The sequence below is a fragment of the Chinchilla lanigera genome, unplaced genomic scaffold (genome assembly GCF_000276665.1).
Source record: "Chinchilla lanigera isolate Chin_1 unplaced genomic scaffold, ChiLan1.0 scaffold00068, whole genome shotgun sequence".
In the NCBI taxonomy this organism is placed as follows: domain Eukaryota; kingdom Metazoa; phylum Chordata; class Mammalia; order Rodentia; family Chinchillidae; genus Chinchilla; species Chinchilla lanigera.
This window is the reverse complement of record NW_004955469.1, coordinates 9,744,463-9,760,382: the sequence shown is the minus strand read 5'-3', so window position 1 is coordinate 9,760,382 and position 15,920 is coordinate 9,744,463. Positions and strand designations below refer to the sequence as shown.

Below are 15,920 nucleotides of genomic sequence, written 5' to 3'. Positions count from 1 at the left end.
TTGACAAAGCTGCAGTTTGAGGATAGGACAGTTCTGGAATTCATATCCTCTGAGAGTCTCTAAAAATTAAATTTTATATCCTCTTCTTTCCATGGTCAAAATAAACCAAAATTGAGAAAAGCAAGGGCACAGTTTCATCTGCTAGATGACTTCCTCGTGACTATTGTAATACCAGTTGGAAAATTCCTTTTCATCCACTTAGTCTTCTCTTTAACTTCAAGTGTTAGCACTCGGGAATCTAATTGTTTGGATCAAATTGTGACTGATTTACATGAAATACACATATTTCCTACTTCCCCCAGTAGTCCCAAGGCAAATCAGATTGCTCCCCTTCCCTCTTTCCCTATTAATAAAATTATCTTTCTTAATCTTGCATGTGATCGATTGAAAACCCAGGCATCTGAAAACCCTGGTAAGGGTTTATAACTGGTAAGGAATTATAACTTCCTACCAGAATTGGCACCTTCTTTTTAAAGAACTGAACCAGAACTTCTATAGGAATCTTAATTCCAGCATCTCACTTTGCTGAAAACCCACCTTCTGTCTAAACATGAGAAAAATCCTCTTAATTTTTGGAGACAGATACAGTGAGGAGGTTTCTGTTTCATCCTTAGGATGCTGAGCATTGTTTTTCAGATCTCTAGGTCACAACACTGGGTTTCTTCACATCCAGGGATCACAGTCAGGACCCTTAGGCTGCCTGTCATCTTAGTCTCAGAAAATTCTAAGAGTTCCAGGATTAAACAAAAGTGGCCCCTAGCACTGAAAACGGTCTTTTAAGAAGTAGAGATGGGCATAATGGTGTAATCCCATCGATTTGCGTGGCTGAGGCAGGAGGATCACAAGTTCAAAGCCAGGTAGAGCAATTTAGAGAAACTCTTTATCAAAATGCAAAATAAAAAAGGCTGGGGATATAGCTCAATGGTAGAGCGCTTGCAGTGTGAGGCCCTGGATTCAATCTTCAGTACCATAAAAAAGGAAAATTCCTGTGTAGGAAAGTGTGGCAAAGTATAATCCGTACTGTATGCCCAGTTGCTCAGCACATCAAATTTTGTGGAGGCACATGCTGGTGTAACGAGGTCATACTGGTGTGGTAAGACAGCCCCTAGCCACAGGGAGCTCGGGGTCTGGAAGAGCGTACAGCCCACTGGGCCAGAATAAAAGTGCTGGGAGGGGCGCCCCTGTGCTGTGGGAGTTCAAGCTGAGGAGCCCCAGGAAGCTTTGCGAGAGGGAATGGAAGGGGTGGGCGGAAGGGTAGGCAGTTTGGTGAGGGGTAACCCCGGCCGAGGCAACAGCTCAGGAGATGGCCCAGAAGCCACAGCGAGCATGGCATGGTTGTGCCCCTTCCAGTCGTTCTGTTACCAATCTGCAAGGGAGGGTGGGATTGTTATTCTGTCCAGTGTCTCAAACCCAAAAATGAGCCCAAACACGGAGTGTTGAAACACAAGTTTATTCAGTGACCGAAGAGTGAGAAGCGGGAGCCTCCCGCACACATCAGCTTCTCTATCCCACAGCTGGGGAATTAGCAGGGTCAGATAGGAATACTGAGGGAGAGAGACAGGCTAATAAGGGGAAAGAGTATTCAGGACTTCCGCGGAACAAGCAGAGGTCTCCCACAGGTGGCTGCCACCTCTTTTTATTCCTTTCATGGTCTGGTGTGTGCTGTCATGACAACTGGTGGGTGTCTTCGGCCTTGAAGGAGGAGGAGAGAGATGAGGAAAGTCTAGGTCAAGTTAATCCTGTATCACAGTTCTGGACAAAACATTTCTTATGTGATCAACACATCTACATGGAGAGCTGAGCAGAACCTGACCCAAAGGTTAAGGCAGCAAAGGGGCCAGGCACAATATGTAGGCAGAGATGCCAGGCCATTTCATCCTGGTCCAGACCCCATTAAACATCCACCAGCGGAAGTAGAGAGTCTGTGTTTTCAACAAAAGGGGTCTTCATGTCCCTGAAGAGTAACCTAGGCAACTGTGACCATAAGAACACACATGCGGAAGTATCATCTGCGGCAAAACAAGTAGGAGACTAACAGTGTATCGCCCAGCTGTACGACTGCCTAAACTAGTGGTTTTCTTAATTGAACTAAGAACAGTGAAACTTGTGGGTTTCTTTGGGGTTTCCCTTGGTAACGGTTCTTTGGGAAAGTGCTTAGAGTGCAAGGAAGAGTGGAAAAGGATGGGTGGGGGCAATGACAGGAGTAGGTGTAGGTGAAGGCCATCACGCTTTCTTCTTGGCCCTGGGGAGCCCTTAAAGAATGCGCACATGAGATATATTTAATCAGATTTGTACTTCATAAAAAGATGAATGTGACTGCAGTCTGCAGTATAAAGAATAAATGGGAGACCACAAGACTGAGGGGTGGGGAGAACAAGCCAGGGGCTGAGGTACTGATCCGGGCGGGGGATGGCAACCTGAACTGGGGAGGTAGCCGTGGGCATGTTGAGAAGTGGCTGTGAGAGCGCTTAAGAATTCAGAGGGCACAATGGGAGTTCATTTCCTTTAAGAGAGGAAAAGAAGACGGTCGTCTCATAGTCAAAACAAACGGCTCAGCTCACTCCATCCGCCTCAATGGCTTTTAGCATGTTTTTGACTCCTGACTCCCCTAACGGCTGAAACCTGTTTCCACTGGGATTATCATATCATCAGTGATTCTCTGCAGATAGCATAAGAACAGGCCACTCTAATTTACAAAAAGAGTCAAACAGCTCAGGTGGTTGCATGTGTGCCCTCCGTTGGCATGCCTGCCTGCCCGCCCACCCCCACTTTCGGGAATTGCTGATCTGTGCAGCAGACAAGCACTTAGAACAGAAATCTGTCCTTCGCTTAAAGTAGGAAACGCCACCCTTCTGTGTCATAGTACTAGTCCAGATATCTTGCCCTACTATGTGTGGTCTAGACACTGGCTTACTCCTTACAGAAACACAGTCTTTATGTAAGCATGCTCCCTTCCCAATGAAGAGACGAGTCAGCCAGTGTGTGATGAATTTGGATGAGGGAGACAGAAATACCAGGTACTGAAGCCAAGTCATGTGTAGTTCGCTGTGAACCATCCACACCAGCTTTTAGGACAGTTACAATCCCAGAACAACTGCTCCGCACCTCCCTTCTTTGTCACAGTATAGACCTGGCTCAAGATCCAAGAGTGAAAGAGCAACTGTAAGGAAGCAGAAACATAAATAACCCGGAGAGCCCTTTTATAACAGCAACTGCCTGCTGATTTTGTGGCCTAACAGCTCGAGCAAAAAAAGACATAAATACAATGTTGTGCAATGACTAATTACTGAAAATCTTGTGCATCAGCAGAAGTGGAACCTGTGGTTGCTGCTAATGTTATCAAATGCTTTTGCTGTTTAATAATCTGGTAGCTCTGTATTATTAAGCTTCAGTTTTCACGGAGAACAATGATTTTATTTCAAGTACCTCGCACAGAAATAAAAAAGCAGCTGTTAGAATATGAACATTTGGCAGAAAATGTTTTAGCAAGTCTTCTGTAAGATACAAAATCCTAGTGGGTGAACTGTTTCCTGTGTAGAATAGTGGAGTCATGGAGAAAAAAGGGTGCTGACCACAGAAGGCAAGTCCTTGGAACACTGTGAATTACTGACAGGCGTTTTAGGTTTAAGTCCCATTTATTCGCTGATATGTAAAGTTATTTGTATACAAAGCGTTCATTAATGTTGCCTGAAGACTGGGGTCTTTTTAATTCCATTTTTAGCTTGCACTCAAGATTCCACTTCTTTCATTAATTGTAGAATAAATTAATCCACCACAGACTTTTGGCCAGAATGGAGGTTTTCACCAGTTTTGAGTCTGCACAGCCATTCTTGTCTGTGGCCGCCCACAGTGGAGCAGAGAGGACCGTGACGAGGACCACAGCCTGCCCTGTCCTGAGCCCCAGAGGCCAAGTGCCCCACGGCATAGCCACTCCCACAGTGACAGCGGCTCTCTGTGGTCTTGGGGCTGGCCGGCCACTGGCCTGAGCGGGCGTGTGCCAGTAAGTGACGGGTAGCCTGGCGTGCCTGCTGACCACCAGATTCAGCCCAAGACCGCTATGGTGGAGCTGTTTTCGTGTGGCCGTCCTGACTCAGGGATAGTTTTTACATTGTTCTTATAACTGTAAAGCATAAAATATTCTTCTTTTTTAAATTACCAGACACTGTGCAAAACAGCTTTTCCCCAGTGGCTGCTCCTGGCATGGAATGGGCAGTGGGTAAAGGGCAAAGGTGGGGGAAACGCTGTCAGATGGCTGCGGGTGGCCTTCAGAGCAAGGCTCAAGGTGGAAAAGGGTGTAGAGAAGGAAGAGAATCATGGGTGTCTGTTCTGTGTATTTGGTGATAAGGGACAGTGCGTCTGCATTTTAACAAAGCCATCAAGATGTGAGAATCGGTTCATAAAAGCTTCATCCAAAGGCTCCACATTAGCAGGGTGTGGTGGTACATGCCTGTAATCCCAGCACTCCAGGAGGCTGAGGCAGGAGGATCACAAGTTAAGAGCCCAGCCTGGGCAACTTGGTAAGACCATGTCTCAAAATATTTTAAAAGGCTGGGGATGTAGATCTGGGTAAAAGCCCTGAGTTCAGTCCTCAGTTGTAAGAAGAAAAAATAAAATGCTGTACCTCAGTACTGATGTGATTGGTCAGTGCAAAGCCCAGCACCAGCTGGTAAAGCTGAGCGTGGACCCAGAGGCCCAGGCAGGCCCAGAAAAAGTCAGCAAATGGGCTCTTTTTGTCGGCAAACGAACCATTGCCTGACATCCATGTGTGAAGACTAAAGTGGCCAAAACACACTGTATCGGGTAGGGCATTTCTTTTGTCTCAGTGTAAAATCAAATTCCAGTGGTGCAGTTATTATAATCACCTGTGCCCTTAAATGGTTACTAAACACCCGTGGGGTGCCGATAAGTGAGGAGCCTGGAAGTTCTGGGATGAAGGTTTGTAGAATTTAAAGTTTAATCAGTGTATTGCAAGTGGGAAGATCGCGTCATTTTTAAAACCGCTTACACTGTCTTTGGGCAGAGAGGCGCTGTCCTGAGTGAGTCTCACCCCGCCTCACTTTGATTTTACACCTGACCTCACAGTGATCCTGCTGTTTTCATCTCTTTTAATGAAAGAAGGTTTTAGCCCCATAAGCCTCATTCCAGATAGAAATACATAATTCACGAGGAATCCTGATGTCAAAGAAGAAAAGGCACACCAATTTGTGTCAGCATGTGTTGTAAATTAAAGAGTACAAGGAGAGTTTAATGTAATGTAGAATTGAAATTAAAATAGAACCAATATTTAGGCATTCCTCCACCTCTTTTTTCCCTGCTGTGACATGAAGGATTGACTTTCTCCCAGCTTAAATACTAATGTAATTCATTTTTCTTTTCTGCTGGGATCTCCATCCTTCTCCTAAAATGTTACATGTTTATCTCTGGCATCCGAGATGAGACCTTTTCACCTGTGCCATTCTAATTACGACAGAAACAATTAGAGAGGGAAGCGTCAGAGTGCTTTCGAAGTCTTCCACCTCCTTCACGTTTGCAGCAAGGAAAAGACCCCGCCCTGTTCAGTAGCTATTAATCCTCCCTTCGTACGGATTCTCAGTGTGTCACCTCCATTGTTTCTTTTCATTTTCCAAAGCTGGAAAACCAAAGACTGGTACTGAACATCTGGCAATGTTGTGGGGTGCGCACTGTTCCTACACATGCAGAATTCTTCAGCACACAGGCAGGTGTCCTCCCCTTCAAAGTAGTCCGGTGGGGAAGCTTACATTTAGTCCTTTCCAAACCCCCAGTGTTCAGAACCTGTGTGGAGCTCTTTATTCTTCATTTTTGCCAGAGCTAGTGTTCTTTATAGGTTGCCCATTATTTCTGGCCAATAGTGGAATTCCCTAGCTTGATCCCACACCAAAATCAGTAGACTTGGTTTTCAATGACTCACTTTTTCTAGGAGAAAAAAAAAACCTCCTGAGGAGAGAGCCCTGGACACCAGCATCACTTGCCACCTGGGAATTATTAGAAATGCAAATCTCAGGCGCCACCTTGGATTTAATGGATTAGAGACTTTGAGGGTGGATCCCAGCAGTCCCTGTTTGTACAAGCTTTCAGGCAATTCTGATGTCAAATTTGAGAGCTAGATTTGCCTCTCTTGAGGATATTCAAAAATATACCACAAATTTTGAAGATATTCTTTAAAAGTTTCAAAGTATTTGGGGGCGAAGTTGGAATGCATGTGTGGCCTCCTCAAAGCACTGCTTTCATGGGGACAGGGCTTCAGTCAGGGGTACCCTGCTTGTGCCACCTCGCCACAGACCGGAGCCGATTCTTACACTTGACTTCTCTTGTGGAATTTGAAAAACTGAACTGGTCCATCTCACAGAATTGTAGTGAAATTCAAATTGAATCACACTGTAACATGCCTTGTAAATCAGAAAGTACAGAGGGAAGGACTTGTCACTCTGCAGGCAGGATTCTGGTGATGCAAGCATTGTATGGGGCTTGAGTCGGGAAAGCATTTGCCATTCTGTTGGACAGATACCCCTTTTCATCTCTATCGTGATCAGGTCGGTACATCTCCAATTCTGCCCTTTCAGCTCACCAGTCATGTGGTAGGGAGAGGAAAACCATTGCATGATTAGTGGCTACAAGAGGCTAGAAAAATCTATCCATGTTCAGCCATGTTTTTTCTCTGGGAGTCCCAAGCATGCGCTGTGATGACCTGTGAGAGTGGCTGGTATTCGTGGATCCCGAGGCCCTCATGGCCAGAACATGGCACACACCAGCGACCAGCCACTGCAGGACTGTGCAAGGGAATCACGACTCCGAGAGGGGAGTTTAGCATCCAGCTTAGTGCCAAACCTCTTCATCACAGAAAATCCCAAACAAAATCCCTCAAGCCAACCAATTCTACAGAAATGGAGATTTACCCACTAGTGCAGTTAATGTGTATTCTGTGTCCCGGAAGAATGTGGGTGCGTATTTACCTCAGAGATTATCTTTTACAAACAATTCCATCGTAGGAATTCTTAAACAGCAAGCTCCTGGGGCATCTATAATTTAATTTGAAAACTTTACAGACTTTAGTAAATACTTCTGAACAGGAAGCAAGCTAAAGCAGTTGCCTCAGTAATTTAATAGGAATGAAGTTCAGTAAAGAACAAATCCCACTAGGCTAACATCAGCGTCACTGTTCCCATAAAGTGTTAGCTAAAATCAGATTAGGTGTGAGTATGACTGTTTAATTATGGTTAAGTTATGGTTGACTATGGGTTAATAAGCTATTGGTTAATTACAGAATGAAAACATGAAGTGGTTTTACTCGAAAGTGTGTGCCTATTTAACAAATCTGTTGAGACAGAAAGTAGGTTAGTGGTTCCTAGCCCTGGATGTAGTACAAAGAATGAGCAGTGGCTGTTTTTATTTTTGTTTTTGTTTTTCTTTTGAGACATGGTCACCATGTAGTTCAGGCTGACCTTGAATTCACTATGTAGCCCAGGTTAGCCTCCGACTCACAGCAATCTTCCTGCCTCAGCCTCCCACATACTGGGATCACAGGCATGTGCCACCATAGGCGGCTTAAGTGACTGTCAGTGAGTATGAGGTTTGTCTTAGGGGGATGAAGTTTTCTAAAATTAGATTGTGTTGATGGTTGCTCAACTCTGTGACTAACTGAAGAACACTGAATTGTGTGCTTTAAAGGGGTGAATTGTATGGTGTCTGAATTATATCTCCAAACTGGTCTTTTGGGGTGGATGCTGGGTGCCTAGCTCAATAGCAGAGTACCTGCTTAGCATGCACAAGGTCCTGGGTTTGTTCCTTAGCACTGGAGGAAAAATCTTTTTTGTTTTGTTTTTAAATCAAAGAGCTAACAAATTGTACAGCCAAGGAGGAAAAAGGTGTTTACTTGAAAGACAGAAGTGAAGATAATATCAAAACTGTTGCCAGGCATGGTAGAGCATGCCTGTAATACCAACTACTCAGGGGGCTGAGGCAGAAAGGTCAGAAGTTTGAGGCCAGGATGGGCAACTTAGACCCTGACTCAAAATAAGATGGCTGACAATGTAGCTCAGCGCTAGAGGCCTTGCTGAGCACGCACGAGGCCCTGGGCTCAACCCCAAGTAATGTTTTTTTAAAAAGATTGGGAGGGGAAGCATGCAGTTTCAATTTATCAAGTTGAAATACTGATCATTTGAAATATATTAAGCCAGAAAATATTGGCTCTTCTAATCACAGAATATTTCAGAAGCAGACTATCAAAGCCTAGTAATTGAAATTTAACTATCATGAATTAAAGTGGCTGACAGAGGCAAAGTCATTGGATATTTGTGACATAATGATTCCTCATGTTCCCTACAGATTTATTTAGAATGAGAATCTGCAGTACTTACACAATAATAGGAACTCTGGATTGTCATTAGCTGTCAGATGCGCATAAACCACTATAGCTCAGGAAGGCAGAAGGCAGAAGGTTGAGGTGGGGAAGGATGTGACCTCATTCTTACGGGTAAACGTGCTGATAAGAGAAGATGGGCAGATTCCGACGTGAGCTGTGTACCCGGCTGTTGCGTAAGTAGCACCACGTCTCACAGCTCGTGCATCAGAGGGAGGCACAGGAGGGAACCTTGGCACTGTCCCATCTGGGAAGGTAAGCCAGGGATCTTGGTCCTCGTCCTTTTGCTAAATTCCTTATCCCAGAGCTGGAGGCTTGTCCAGAGCTGACTGGTGCTCATGGAGGCCGTCCAGTGAGGAAGAGAGGACAGGAACTGGCAGGAGGTGGAGGGTCTTCTGACTCTGTGGAAGGGAAGCAGGAGTTGCCGAGCCCTGCCTAGTGTGTGTGGTGATGTGGACTTGCTAGGTAGGGCTCCGTCCTGCACCAGGAGACCTGGCCCAGCCCCTCGCAGTGCTCTGGGAAATAGGCCCTGCCTAGTGTTCCCCTACATTTTTTTCATTATTATCACCCCAATTCCCAATAGCCTTTTAAGACTTTTTTTACCCTAATCACCCTCCCTCTTCCTCTATGAAGTATTAATACCACAAATACACACACACACACACACACACACACACACACACACGTACACACACATTTATGTCCTGTGGCTTCGAAGAGCCACAAACCATTGTATTCACTATGATTTTTTTCACCTACACCTTACCCTACCAAAAATGGATTTCTGCCCCATTGGACGTATGGCCCCGGCTGAGAACACATGGCCTGGATGCAGTGCAGACTCTGGGCAGGGATTCCTGCTTTCTCTTGGAGGTTGGTCACACATCATGTGGTCTAATGTCTGTCACTCGCCGGAATAAGCCTGACTCAGGTTCCGGCACTGCTAGAGGAATGTCCTCCAAAATCGCGTTGTTCCTGCGCCATCTGTGCAGCCTGCCTGCCGCCCTCAGAGCTCCGCCACCCCCTCTTCCAGGGCAGCAGTCCTCTGCCCAGTGGCGGAGAATAGAGTGCTCCACCGAGCAGCAGTGCCGGAGTGCGTGTCTTGCCGGCGAGCTGTAACCCTTCCCATGCTGTACCCGGCCCCGTCTGCCCCAGCTCTGTGCCTCAGCCCAGAGGGCCTGTCATGGCTCATCCTCAGCTCCTGGTCCCCAGGTGAAAGCATGTGACTTTCCAGGCTTCTCCGTCTCACAGTGACGAGAGGATCCTTTATACTTTACATTGCTTCAGGCTCCATACGCAAGCTCTAAAGACTTGAGTCTGTCCCTACCGCCAGAGGGGAATAGGTTTTGGACACACCAGCACACAGATGGCCTCTGCTAGAACTCTCAGGAGCCTGGCCTCCCTCTCATGGAGAGCTGCAGGAGCCTGGCTTCTGCCTCCTTCTGGCTCCTTATTCTTTCCTTTGAGCTGGAACAGAGCCAGTTCTGCAGACCGTCCTAGGATGGTAGTAACTCTTTGTTCCTGAGAATCCTGTCTGTCCCTTTCTGAGCTTTCACTGCAAAACTGAGCAAAGTAAGGGGCCTTGGAGAGGAAACCACCTTGGTTGCACACTCACTGTATGCGTGCGCTGTGCTGGCCCCTTTGATAATACATTTTCCAGTTCAGTAATTATGAAAGCCCTAAAAGTACCCTCCCATTGTACAGATAAATAAACCAACAGAAAAGGTACCAGAATAATATACCAGAAGTCACCCAGCTAGTAAGTGGTGAAATCAGGTCTTAAACCCAGGTCTGTCTGACCTCAAGCCATTTGCCGTTTTGTCCCAGTTGAGAATGCATATGCCCAGTTCTGTGAATAGAAGTAAAAATGACAAAGAGGCTTTACTGCAGCTAAACAGGCACTGAATCTGCGGTTTTTATTAGCATATACTAACTATGCCAAATACTGGGTTATGTTGTGACACTTTCGTGTATGTATGTAACATACTTTGATCCTTAAAAGGTGCTAGAGATGGGCGGGGCGTGGAGCTCAGCGGAGGAGCACTTGCCTAGCACATGGCATGTGTGAGGCCCTGAGTTCAAGCCCCAGCACCAAAAAAAAGGAAAAAGTGACAGCGCTTAAAAAAAAAAAAAAAAGGCAGTGGTAGGAGTGAAAAGCTCTTTCTGTGCCAGTTCTCCTGGTTCATCACCCCCATGCCTCCTGCCTGTCAGAGGTTAACCTTGGAGGACAAAACATGACTTCTCCTAGGGCCAGTGAGGTCTCAGGCCTCAGCCTCCTGCACTTGAGAACAAGGCAGGGGCCCTGTCCGTAGAGCTCGGACAACAGGGCAGAGTAGGACTGGCCTACAGGCTAGCCTTAGGGTGAGATGCGACAGCAACTGGCACAGCTCCTTGAACCACTCTCCCTTGAAGGATTCTGACCTCAGCCCTGTGCAGAGAACAAGCCTGACCCTCTGTCTCAGTGGGACCTGGGGCCCCAGCACCGTGCCAGAACCCTAGCATTTCATACGCGCTCTCTTTTCCCTTTCTTGAACCCCCTGCAAGATACTTTCTTAAGAAGAAACAGTGCATTGACTTGGGATTTAGTCATGTTTCGTCCCGTTTGCTTTTCCCTTGCTTCTAAACCACAAGCTGGCTGGGGAATTCATGTCCACAGTGTAGGCTCTGAATAGTTTTGTGTAAGGAGAGGTTTTGAAAAGAAAAGAAAGCGGTATCTGCTTGTCAGATGGAATGTGTGAAGGCATCGCGGAGGAATGCGAGGACTGTAACCGTTAGGGTCCCTGGGCAGTTTGGGCTGTGAATCATCCTGCCCGGGTACAGATTCCTGACAAATGAAGCGTCGGGATGACATCATCCCTGCAAGATCATCCAGTGTCTGTTGTGTTGCCTGACAAGATCTTCCCTTGGAGATCTTCATCACATGGGAGTTTTTCCAAAACACACTTAATACCCATCATTCCTCCTCCTCACACTCCCATTTTCCTGACAACAGGAATTTTGTGAGCTAGGGCTTTCTCAAGCTCATTTGATTGCCCTCCCTCCTACAGGCTTGCTCTTGGGACAGCGTGTGCGCCTTCCCTCATCACGTGTGACAGTGTGATCAGGCAGCACTTGCTTCAGCCCTAGGCCTTGGGACACAGAGGTCATGAGGAAGACAGGGAGCATCAGGGAGGGTGGGCGGCTGACCTAGGCTGGTGGGGTCAGCAGAGCACGGTGCTTTGAACATAGTGTGCCAGGCAGTAGATATGTGCTGACCAAGCTTGGGCCTGGGGTAGAGTCTTAGAGCGTGACTGTCTGAGTTCATCCAGGAAAGAGTCCACACCAAGATGTCGCCATGAACAAAGACCCAGGAGTAAATAGGAAGAAGTAGGAGATGTGACTGGAAGAGTGGTTTCAGGAACTTGTATGACATGTCAAGGAGCTAAAACTGTATCCTAAGGAAGACGAGAAACATTCAAAGGGCTTTGGGCCTAGCGGGGAGGTGGGCAGATCATAGCAGTGTAGAGGATGGATCGAAAGGGTCCCCATCGGAGGCACAGTGACCAGTCAGGAAGGGAACGCACACCTCTAGAGGTGATCTAGACATGAGGTAGTGCAGTGGGACTAGGGGCGGAGATGAGAGGACAGACCTGAGAAATATTCAGGCTCTGAACTTGGCAGCTGGTAATTAAGTATATAGGAGATAAAGCGCAAAGACCCCAGGTTTTCACCTGACCCAGGGTCAGGTGCCACAACGGACACAATTGAAAGAGTCCCACGGTGGGGCAGAGTTACGGTCAGTTTGGCATGCTGTGCTGAGTTAGAGCTGTCCAAGGAGACATGAGTCCGGTGAAGCAGGTCCACAGCAGAAGTACAGGCACGGGTGGCACATACCGTGAATATCTGGATTGTTTTCTGACTTATTACGTAAAAGACACATTACCATTGACTCCCCTCAGAACACTCTGCCCTTCTTTAAACACACTTACCTGTTGCTCTTGCCACTTTCGGAAGTTGCTCTAGAAGTCTGACGTTCCCATGAGTGTCATTAGTTGCACTGTCATAGCTGCCTCAGTGTCCTAAATTGATTAAAGTTTACCTTTCAAGGTCGTTTTGACTTTGGGGAAGAATCAGAAGTCACACAGTGCCAGATCCAGTGAACGAGGTGGGTGAGGACGCACCCTGTTTTTATGAGCCTGCCTTTCCATGCAAGGCCACTTGGCAGCAACATTCACCATGTTTTTGATCACACCTCATAAAGCTGCAAAAGAGGATTTCCAGAACTGCTTCAGAAAGTGGCCAGAACAGTGGCACAAGAGTGTTCGAAGTGAGGGGAGTACTTGGAGGTATACAAATGGTAATTTGAATGCAGTAACAAAATCAACTGTAATGTGAACATTCACTGTATATTTTGTATATACAAATCCAAAGATAGAGTCTGGGCTACAGCGATGGGTGTAGGATGCATAATCATGCTAGTCGAGGCTGTATTAGTAGTTGAGACACCCAGGGAATGATGGGAAATGTGAACGACCAGGAGCCCAGGATGGAACCCAAGGGAAACCCATGTCAGTGGGATGGGAGGAGAAGGACCGAAGGGTGGGCCAGAAAGATACAAGGGACTGGAACACACACCCTCCTGCCTGTGCCCCTTCCTCGATCAGTGTCAGTGCTTCTCTCCCTCCTAAACCTTCGCTCTCTGGCCATTCTGTGCTTCATAAATCAGCTTTTTCACATCCTTAGCTCCCCGCACAGCCCTCGAAAGTGAAAGCTTCCCCTGACCCTAAAGCCTACTAACTGAGGCTTCCAGCCATCGCCCCTGTACCTTCCTGTGACACTTCCTGCACTGTTGACACTCACGGCATTCAGTTATAGCACCTTAGACTCCTTTCCGGGGTGCTTTCTAACACACTGCTTCCTGCATCGCCATTTTTCTCTCCACCCTAATGCTCTCATGTAGGGTGACTCCCGTACCATGAGGATGAGCCATTTCCGGGTCCCCTAGTTCCTAGGTGCCCTCCACTCTGGTGACCCTTCACCTCTGCTCCACTTCAAACTCCTACCCCCACGCCAGCTTCCGGACCTTGTTGATACCCGCCTGCGCCCACCTCAGTCCTATGCTAATAAACCATCTCCTACGCGGACCACAGCCAGCTCACTCACTCCTTCTCCAACACTGCTCTCTTCCCTCTTTCCCTACTACTAATACGGCTTCAACTAGTGGTATTACACGTCCTCAACCCATCTCTGTGGCCCAGGCTCTATCTTTGGATTTGTATTTACAAGGGGCAATCAAAATATACAGTGAATGTTTACATTAAAATGATTTTGTGGCCGGGCATAGTGGCACACACCTGTAATCCCAGCACTCAGGAAGCTGAGGCAGGAGGATCATTGCAAGTTCAAGACCAGCCTGGGCTACAGAGTGAGCTCAAGGCCAGCATGAATTGCATAGCAAGACCCTGTCTCAAAAAGACAAAAAAAAAAACCATTTTGCTACTGTAGAGTGCATTCAAATTACCATTGATTCAGATTACTGTTAATCTCTTTTCCTCTTTCCTTAGGGTTTCCTATAAACCCTGTGAAGCTGGGTTTTTCCTGCCTCCATTTTTTCCTGCCTTGTTGAGCACCTCCTGAATGCCCTTTGTTCCTTAACCTGGTTAGGCTCCCTGGTTGTTCATCTGAAAAAAATCTCTTCTGAAACCTTTGCTTCCCTTGTGCCCTGTGTTGTCTGATAGCCCTGCTCAGGACAACTCTAGCTCACATTCTCAGAGGTCCTGCCTCAAGCTCATAGCGGACAGTGGGACCCCATGTAGGGGATCATCACTACAGACTCATGATTCGCGCACTCTCATCCCTGCCATTCCTCATCACTATAGGAAACATAAACCCCTCCCATGGGGAAGTGGGAAAATCTGAGCAATAGCCAAACCCAATCTCTTTGCCCAAAAATAGCATCTCCACCTGTTCTGTTGCTGGATGCACTCACAGATGACCTTGCTACAAATCTGCACTGCTCTGTACCACCTTGTTTTCTTTTTTTTTTACACTGGGCAAATTGTTCCTTTCCTTGAATCTCAGCTCCCTCAGCCCTAATACAAGAGCCCCACAGGTTCCTGCTGGCTTTTATGGGACACTGTACACATTAGAAGCGGCCCCTCTGCCTAGGCTCAAACTTGGTGAGCTGAGCGTGGCCTGCAGGCCCACACTCACCCCGCCATGTAGCACCACTTGGTGTAACCGCACACCATACTCCCAACTGTGCCTTCCTCCAAAGGGTCCTTGAGAAAAAATAAAGGCAATTGCATGTAAAGCACCCAGCAGAGAGCTCGATCTGAGCAGAATCTCAGAAAAAAGAGCCACTCCAGACACTGGGAGCTGTAGTAATATGTATGTGGGGTGGCAGAGCCACCACTGTGAAGCATTTACTGCCAGCTCCACGGGGTTTATAGTGTGCTCCGTCTCTCACTGGAACCCTGGGGACAGGGACATAAACTGAGGCAGTAGTGGGGAGAGGGAGAGGTACTGGAGAGTGTGGTGTTGGCCAGAGAAGACAGTATGAAAGGGAGAAGCAAAAGACTAGGGCACCGGCCTCCCCGTCGCAACTGTCTCAGGGCCTGACAGCAGAGGCCGCCATGCTGATGCCGCACCCTAGCTCTGCCTTCCTCTCAGCCTCTGCCCTTGGGGTCATCTTCCCAGCCACTCACCACTCACCGCCTACTGCCTCCACACTGCCCCACGCACCCCACAGAAGGCGCAGGTGTAGGTTTTGCTGTCCTTGCACTGCACTGGTAACCAGCAGCCTCCCCACGGACCACAGACCAGAACGTCTCAGAACCCTGGAGTGAGGGACCTCAGGCAAGCAGGAATTTCCAAACACCACATCCATGAAGCAGCTCTTCCTTAAGAGGAAATCGTTCTGAGAAGGCAATAAATAGTAGCCACATGGGTAACTGTATGAAGGAAGATGAATTATACCATCACCCCTTTCGGCACAAAAATAATTTTCAGTGAAAGGTTAAAACCATCATGTTGTATCAATGAGAACTGTTCCATTATTCCAAGAATGATTGATTGGAAAGTACTTTACTTACAGGAACATCACTGTGATACAATACAGCTTCCACTTTTAAAGCACTTTCCATTAAAGAAAAAATTGTATCAACGTGTAAAAATAGTTACACTGAAGATGTGAATCAACAGCCAAGTAATTTATTGGCACTTGAAAGCCTTGTGGTATAAATAGATTCAACAATGGGAGGATCAAGTAACTCTGGGCCGTGGCAACCTAACCTTCATTTTCACCAACACAAAAGAAAGTCGCATGAGGTTGAGCCAGGGCCTTCTGGCCACTTTGGGAGATTCCTCATGAAGAGGACATTGCAGAACTAGGGCCGCTAGGTCAGGTCAGTTTTTCACAAAGCACTGGGCCGGGCACTGGGAAAGACCCAGGCAACAGAGATGTGATCAACAGAACGTTCAGATTTCCCGGACTGCAGGCCTGCACACAGAAAAGTGTAGTGTGTTCAGGGTCCTAGAGAAAGAAGTGCAAAGGATCTTAACG

The 15,920-nt window shown here is 47.1% G+C and overlaps 1 protein-coding gene and 1 long non-coding RNA gene across 5 annotated transcripts in view; one reads left to right on the top strand and one right to left on the bottom strand.

Moving 5' to 3' along the window:
• The window catches only part of Rbks (ribokinase), a 96,847-nt gene that overhangs the window by 71,015 nt on the left and 9,912 nt on the right, over positions 1-15,920 (top strand). The window lies entirely within an intron of this gene.
• On the bottom strand, positions 1,435-15,470 carry LOC102011192. Its single transcript, XR_263445.2, has 4 exons — positions 15,071-15,470; positions 12,346-12,617; positions 3,015-3,160; positions 1,435-1,692 (listed from the first exon to the last, which is right to left on the bottom strand). It is a non-coding gene; the product is annotated as an uncharacterized LOC102011192 (long non-coding RNA).